Source organism: Rattus rattus, chromosome 1 (genome assembly GCF_011064425.1).
Source record: "Rattus rattus isolate New Zealand chromosome 1, Rrattus_CSIRO_v1, whole genome shotgun sequence".
NCBI lineage: Eukaryota > Metazoa > Chordata > Mammalia > Rodentia > Muridae > Rattus > Rattus rattus.
The window spans coordinates 230,499,352-230,508,059 of NC_046154.1; the positions used below are offsets into that span (position 1 = coordinate 230,499,352).

The window sequence follows — 8,708 nt, forward strand, 5'->3', positions numbered from 1 at the left end:
GTGGGAGAGGGCTCAGCTCACAGTGGGTGGTGCCATCCTGGGGTGTTAGTCCTGGGTTCTATAAGAAAGCAATCTGTGCAAGCCATGTGAGGCAGCCTGTAAGCGATGTCTCTCCCTGGCTTCTGCATCAGCTCCTGCCTCCAGGCTCCAGCCATGTTTGAGCTCCTGTTCAATGACGAACCATGATCTGGAAGTGTAAGCCAAATAAACACTTTCCTCTTCAACTTTCGTTTTTGGTCACTGTGTATTTATTGAAGCCATAGAAATCCTAACCAAGACAATGGAATACACTTAATTTTTGTGATAATTGTGTGTCAGGTACAATGGATAGCAGTTAAGTCAAGTTAAGTTATCCTCAATCTGTTTCCTTAAAGCCATCGATCCATAGATACATTTTTTTGAGTGACTGCATAGTATGGGACATGAATTTTCTAGCCAATGGTAAGTTACTTTTCTTTTCAGATTCTCGACGTGACCTAGTTAACTATCTATTTAGTCATGGAAGTATCTTAGCCCGAATAACCACTTTTAAAATAGCTTTTCATAGCTTTTCTGCTTGGCCATTCTCCCGTAGAGGAGGTAGCCATGGCACCCAGCTGGAATGTCATGATCCTGAAGCTCCACTTCCACAAGGATTGGCCGCAGCGAGTGGATACTTGGTTCAACCATCCAGCACACAAGATCAGCAGATGTAAGGGCCTGGTAGGCAAAAGCGCACTGCATTGCCCCTCGTCCCGGGTCCTCCAGTCCCATCAGACTCATCGTGAGGTGCCCTATGGTTAGAGAACACATCAAGGCCCGGGCTGGCAGGGGCTTCAGCCTGGAAGATCTCAGGATGGCTGGCATCCACAAGAAAATGTCTCGCAACATCGGCATCTCTGTGGACCCAAGGAGGTGAAACAAATCCACTGAATCACATAGGCCAATGTGCAACTCCTAAAGGAGTACCGCTCCAAGTTCATACTTTTCTCCAGGAAGTCTTCTGGGCCGAAGAAGGGAGATGGTTCTGCTGAAGAACTTAAATCGAGCACCCAGCTAACAGGACCTGTGATGGCCCTCCGGAATGCCTGCTGAAAGGAGAAAGCCAAAGTCATCACAGAAGGAAAGAACTTGAAGACTTTTGCCAGTCTTCACATAGCCCGTGCCAATGCTAGGCTCTGGCTTCTTAGCAAAAGGAGCAAAGGAAGCTTCTGTTGTAAAGAAAAAGTAACGCGTGGTTGGACTATCGCAATACATTTTCCATAAAGCAAAGCAAAGAAATAAAGCTTTAAAATCCATTAATTGTTTGTTTTTATTCTTCTTTTATATATTATACCCCCACCTCAGTTTTCCCTTCCTCTTTCCTCCCAGTCCGTCCCCCATCCCTTTCCCTCAAATCCACTCCTGTGTTTTCCCTTCAGAAAAGGGCGGGCCTCCTAGAGTTGCCAACAGACAAGTTACAATAAGACTAGGCACACACTCTCATATCCGGGCTGGATGAGGCAGGCCACCAGGAGGGAAAGGGTCCCAGGAGCAGCCAAAGGAGTCAGAGACTCCACAGCTCCTGCTGTTAGGAGTCCCATCAAAATACCAGGTTACATAACCATAATGTATATGTAGAGAACATAGCTCAGCTCCATGCAGTATCCATGATTGTCACTTCACCTTTAATCCCAGCACTTGGGAGGCTTAGGTAGGTTGATCTCTGAGTTTAAGGTCAATTTGGTCTCAGAAGGAGTTCCAGGAGAGCCGAGGCTACCGAGAAACTCTGTCTTCAAGACCCCCCCCCCAACAACAAAAACAAATAAAAAAGAAAGAAAAGAACAAATCAAAGTTTCTCACAATCCCCGCACCTCTGGTCCTATAATACCAAACATTAGGCGGAACATGGGAACCCAGAGAAAGGAGCAGGTTTAAGGATTCAGAGGCATCAAAGACACCACTAAGACGTGGCTCACAGATTCAACTAAGTAGGACTCACAGGAGCTCGCACGGACTAGAGTAGCTTCTAGACATTGTTATATAACAAGAACCAGTGGCTTACACAACCGAGATTCAGTCATTACAGAGGCATCTGCTGGGCTTTCTGTATCTCCTCTGCAGCTGTCTCGTCTGCATGGACTACAGTTGTGATTCCTGAGCCTAGCCTCTGAGGTCTAGAACTGAGTCTAGCTTCTGAGGTCTAGAACGGAAAGAAAAAGTCTAACACCATTTGGGAGGAGAGAGCTAAAGAGCAATAACGCAATCCCTGGATAATTCTTAAATTTTCTGATGTGTTCTTTCATATTCTTTTACCAGAGTAAGTAAAATGACCATGCCTGGTGGCAGAAGCATTTATGAGGCACATAGAACTCTTCTATACTTATGGCAATGAATAACTGAAAAGGAATATAATCTACACATGCATAAACATTTCAATATCAAGATCTTATTATTTTATTATATTTTACATGCTAACTTGTAACTGCTAAAATATAAATTATGATAAGAAAACTAATTTTCTTGAGGAAATTTACATCAGATACTTACACTCCAATATGTACAAAAATATTTACCTCATTCTCACACATCATGTAAGGTTGGTCAGTAAGTTATATAAAAAACGATTTTGAGGAACAAAGCAACATTGGAAAATGAATTATATACAGAAAAATCTTTGAAACATAAATAATAATGTAATTGTAGTATCTAATATCTCCAGAAAGTTCCTTTTAATAAATTTTTAAGATTTATAATCTTTCATATCACGACTGTATTTTCTTCTCCCTCTCCTATCCCAGCCTTCTTCCCACCTTCTTTCTCCCCTGTATCCATCCTCTGTCTGCCTCGCCTCAGAGAAGAGCAGGCCTCCCAGGAACATCACCTAACATGGGATAAAAAGCTACTAGGAAGAGGATTCCCCAAGCAGGCAAGAATCAGGGGCAGCCCCTGCTCCCATTGCTAGGATTGCCACAAGGACATCAAGCACTCAGCCATAACTAACACATGTGCATAGGACCTAGGTCAGACTCCTACAGGTTCCCTGATCTGTGACTTCCCAGGAGATCCAGGCAGATGATTTTGTGGGTCATTTTCCCATAGTGTGTCCCTGACCCCTCTGGCTCCTCCAATCTTTCCTGCCCTTCCTCCACAGGACTTCCTAAGCTCTGCCTCATGTTTGCCTATGGGACTTTGCATCTGCTCTCATCCGTTGCTGGCTAGAGTCTCTCTGGTCTCTTTGAATACTGTTCTGCCGGGCTCCAATCCCAGCACATTCTGGAGGCAGAATAAACTGTAAGTCTAAGGTTATGTGACTGGGTTGGTGTCCCAATCCCTCCACTTGGAAGCGTTTCTTGTATAGAAGATGGCCTGTTTAGGCTCTGTGTTCTCCATTACTAAAAATCTTTGCTAGGGTTACTCTTGTAGATTTCACGGAGTTTCCACTGCACTAGGTATCATCCTCCTTGCCCTCCCCCATGCTCCCCCCAATTCTAGCAGTTTTTACTAGTATTTTCTTCCTCCCCCATCCAGATCTCCCTTGTTCCCAGTCCCACCTGCCCCTAGTCAACCCTTGAAATCTATTGGCCCTTTCCAGGAAGATCCTTGCCTTCTCCTTTGTTGTTACTTACCCTATCTGGTCTGTGCACTGCAGCATAATTGTCTTTTACTTTCCAGCTAATATTTCGTATAAGTAAGTACAGACCATGCTTGTCTTTCTAGGTAAGGGTCACCTCACTCAGAATAATTTTTCTAGTTCCATCTATTTGCCTTCAAATCATGATGTTATTGCATTTACCAGCTGGGTAATATCCCAAAGTATAAGTGTACCACATTTTCTTTAAGCCTTCTACAGTCGAGGGACATTTAGGTTGTTTCCACTTTCTGGCTATGATTAATAAAGCTGGTATGAACACAGTTGAGCAAGTGTCCTTATGATCGGATAGACCATCCTTTGGGAATATGTGCTGGAGTAGTATAATTGGGTCTTGAGGTAGAATGATTTCTAATTTCCCGAGAAAGTGCCATACTTACTTCCAAAGTGGCTTGTGCCAGTTTGTACTCCCATCAGCAATAGAGGAGTATTCCTCTTCCTCTACACCCTAACCAGCATGAGCTGTCACTTGTGTTTTTGATCTCAGCCATTTTGACAGGTATATCATGGTATATTTTGATTTGCATTTCCCCGATGAATAAGAATGCTGAACATTTCTTTAAGTTTTTTTTTTATTTTTATCCTGAATTTGCATCTTACTTTATTTTAAAATGAAGACACTGGACTTGAACCCTGGGCTGACTTCTTTAATGGGAAACAGTGAACAAAATTTTCTAGTTAGCTGCGATTCTTGATCATCAAGCTTACAGGTATAAGTTTTATAGATGTATCCTTATTTGTGATTGATTTCAAATAAAAGATACAACGATGATAAGTGTTCAATGGTGGTTTGTACTTGGTCAGGGTATACTTTATCTGGTGGGACAATTGAGTCTATGTGAACAGTTGGTATTCTAGTACTCACAGTAAGCAGAGAACATATAAAAACCAGAAAGGTATAAATTATGATAATTCTTCAGACCACATTTTAAAACCATCATCTTAAAAATAACTGTACATGAAAATTCACACTTCTCTTGGGAGGCACTGGAAGAAACTAGAACAAACTCAGGACTGCCATTATGCTCTTGTGTCCCATCTGATGCTACAGAGATGCACATGTGCAGGAGAATTTGGCCATGGCCGGGTGTCTGGGACGTCTGCCTTGTTCAGATTGAACCTTAGAGAGCAGGAGTTGGCAGATGTTGAATGAACTGTTCTGAATACAGATGCAGTCTCACAACTTGCGGTGTAATCTCCAGGTGATTTATCAGAAAAATGGAGTCCTGGGGACCTTGTATAACTAACATCTGTTCTCAAACAGAGACACAGGTCTCCAGGCAAGGCTCAGCTTCTTCTAAGAGATCTACTCATGAGAGCTGAGATGGAGGACTCAAGAGCCGGGAAGCTGTCTTAACAAGTCACTAACAAGCAATCTTTTTATTGCAGCAGGGCTGCCTGTGTTGCTCAAGGCAGATGAAATGTCCCCAACAGCCCAGGAATGATTTAGTATTTGTCTGTTGTTCTGCACATATGAAGCTGGGACTCTTTCTAAGCCTTGACAAAGGAATTAGTGGTGATTTCTTTTGAGCTAACATATATATATATATATATATATATATATATATATATATATATATATATATATGTGTGTGTGTGTGTGTGTGTGTATGTGTGTGTGTCAATAGTCAATCTCAGGGGTGGGATAAGAAAAGGGTTAAGATTATCTTTTTTTTATTGGATAGTGTATGTATTTATATTTCAAATGTTAGTCCCTTCCCCGGCTCCCCCTTTCATATCCCCCCTCCCCCTGCTTCTATGAGGATGCTCTCCCTCTCACTCAACCACTCCCACCTCAACACCTTGGCATTCCTCTACACTGGAGAAAGAGCTTTCACAAGACAAAGGACTTCTCCTCCTACTGTTGCCAGACAATTCCATCCTCTGCTACATACGTGCCTCTAGACACGGGTCTCTCCATGTGTGCTCTTTGGATGGTGGTTTAGACCCTGGGAGCTCTGAGGTGTCTGGTTGGTTGATATTGTTGTTCTTCCAATGGGGTTGCAAACCCCTTCAGCTCCTCCAGTCCTTACTCTAATTCCTACATAGGGGGTACCTGTGCTCAGTTTGATGGTTAGCTGCAAGCATCTTAATCTGTATAAGTAAGGCTCTGGCAGTGCCTCTCAGGAGACATCCATATCAGGCTGCTTGGCATCAGCAATAGTGACTGGGTTTGATGTCTGCATATGGGATGGATCCCAAGGTGGGGCAGTCTCTGGATGGCTTTTCCTTCAGTCTCTGCTCCACTATTTGTCCCTGTGAGTATTTTGTTCTGCCCTCTAAGAAGGACTGATACATGCACATTTTGGTCTTTCTTCATGAGCTTCATATGGTCTGTGAATTGTATCTTGGCTATTCTGAACTTTTCAGCTAATATACACTTATCAGTAAGTGCATACTATGTACGTTCTTTTGTGGCTGGGTTACCTCATTCAGGATGACATTTTCTAGTTCCATCCATTTGCCTATGAATTTCATGAAGTTGTTGTTTTTAATAGTTGAAACTACTCCAGTGTGTAAATGTACCAGATTTTCGATATCCATTCCTCTATTGAAGGACATCTGGGTTGTGTTCTGGCTATTATAAATAAGGCTGCTATGAACATAGTGGAGCATATGTCCTTGTTATATGTTGGAGCATCTTTGGGTATATGCCTGGGAGTGGTATAGTTAGGTTCTCAGGTAGTTCTATGTCCAGTTTTCTGAGGAAATGCAATACTGTTTTCCAGAGTAGTTGCACCAGCTTGCAATCCCACCAACAATGGAGGAGTGTTCCTATTTCTCCACATCCTTGCCAGAATCTACTGTCAACTTAGTTTTTGATCTCAACCATTCTGACTGATGCGAGGCGTAATCTCAGGGTTGTTTTGATTTGCCTTGAATTCCTGATCTTTCCAAGACTTTACCATGAAAGGGTGTTGAATTTTGCCAAATAGTTTCTCAGCATGTAATGAGATGATCATGTGGTTTTGGTTTTTTTTTTTTTTTTTGAGTTTGCTTATAGTGGATTATATTGATGAATTTGTTTATATTGAACCATCCCTTCATCCTTGGAATGAAGCCTACTATCATTTTGATGTGTTCTTAGATTTGGTTTGCAAGGTTTAGGTATAAGTATAATTGTGACTCCAAAGAATGAATTGAATAGTGTTCCTTCTGTTTCTATTTTGTGGAATAGTTTGAAGAGTATTGGTAATAGGATTTTGTAGGTCTGATAGAATTCTTCACTAAACCTATCCGGTCCTGGGCTTTTTTAGATTGGGAGATATTTAATGATTGCTTCTATTTCTTTAAGAGTTATGGGATTGTTTAGATGAGTTATCTGATCCTGATTTAACTTTGGTATCTGGTATCTACATAGAAAATTGTCCATTTCTCCAGATTTTCCAGTTTTGTTGAGTATAGGCTTTTGTAGAAGGATAAGATAATTTTTTGAGATTTCCTCAGTTTCTGTTTTATGTCTTCCTTTTCATTTCTGATTTTGTTAATTTGAATACTGCCTCTGTGCCCTCTAGCTAGTCTGGCTAAGGGTTTATCCATCTTGTTGACTTTCTCAAAGAATCAGCTCCTGGTTTTGTTGATTCTTTGTAGAGTTCTTTTTGTTTTCACGGTGTTGATTTCAGTTCTGAGTTTGATTATTTCCTGCTGTCCACTCCTCTTGTGTGCATTTGCCCCGTTTTGTTCTTGAGCTTTCAGGTGTGCTGTCAAGCTGCTAGTGTATGCTCTCTCCAGTTTCTTTTTGGAGGCACTCATAGCTATGAATTTTCCACTTAGCACTGCTTTCTTTGTGTCCTATAAATTTGGGTATGCTGTGCCTTCATTTTCATTAAATTCTAAAAAGTGTTCAATTTCTTTTTATTTCTTCCTTGACCAAGTTATCATTGAGTAGAACATTGTTCAGCTTCCATTTGGATGTGGGCTTTATCTTGTTTTTATTGTTATAGAAGACCAGCCTTTGTCCATGGTGATCTGATAGGATGCATGGGATTATTTTAATCTTCTTATATCTGTTGAGGCCTGCTTTGTGACCGAGTATGTGGTCAATTTTAGGGAAGGTACCATGAGGTGCTGAGGAGAAGGTATATTCTTTTGTTTTAGGATGAAATGTTATATTGATAAATGTTAAATCCATTTCATTCACAACCTTTGTTAGTTTCACTGTCTCTGTTTCCTCTCTGTTTCCATAATCTATCCATTGATGAGAATGGTGTGTTGAAGTCTCCCACTATTATTGTGTGTGGTGCAATGTGTGCTTTGAGCTTTACTAAAGTTAGTTTCTTTTATCAATGTGGTTGTACTGGCATTTGGATCATAGATGTTCAGAATTGAATGTTTATCTTGATAGATTTTTTTCTTTGATGTATATGAAGTGTCCTTCCTTATCTTTTTTGATAACTTTTGGTTGAAAGTCAATTTTATTTGATATTAGAATGGCTACTCCAGCTTTTTTCTTGGGACTATTTGCTTGCAATTTTTTTCCAGTCCTTTACACTGAGGTAGTAGCTGTCACTGAGGTGCATCCTGTATGCAGTAAAATGCTGGGTCCTATTTATGCATCCAGTCTGTTAATCTATGCCTTTTTTATGGGGAAATTGAGTCTATTGATGTTAAGAGATATTAAGGAATAGTGATCGCTGTTTCCTGTTTTTTTTTTTGTTGTTGTTGTTGTTGTTGTTAGAGATGGAATTAATTTTGTGTGCCTCTCTTCTTTTGGGCTTGTTGCAAGAAGACTACTTTCTTGCTTTTTCTAGGGTGTAGTTTCCCTCCTGTGTTGGAGTTTTCCATCTATTATCCTTTGTAGGACTGTATTTGCGGAAAGATATTGTGTAAATTTGGTTTTATCATGGAATATCTTGGTTTCTCCATCTATGGTAATTGAGAGTTTTGCTGGATATGATAGCCTTGGCTTCTGTTTTGTTTCTCTTAGGGTTTGTGTGACATTTGTGCAGAATCTTGTAGCTTTCATAGTCTCTGTTGAGAAGTCTGTTGTAATTCTGATAGGTCTGCCTTTATATGTTACTTGACCTTTCCCCCTTACTGCTTTTAATATTCTTTCTTTGTTTTGTGCATGTGGTGCTTTGACTATTATATGACAGGA

General features: G+C 40.8%; 1 pseudogene; it reads left to right on the forward strand.

Annotated features, from left to right (window-relative positions):
* Positions 1 to 585: 585 nt before the first annotated feature.
* LOC116890093 lies at positions 586 to 1,210 on the forward strand (annotated as a pseudogene).
* Positions 1,211 to 8,708: the final 7,498 nt, after the last annotated feature.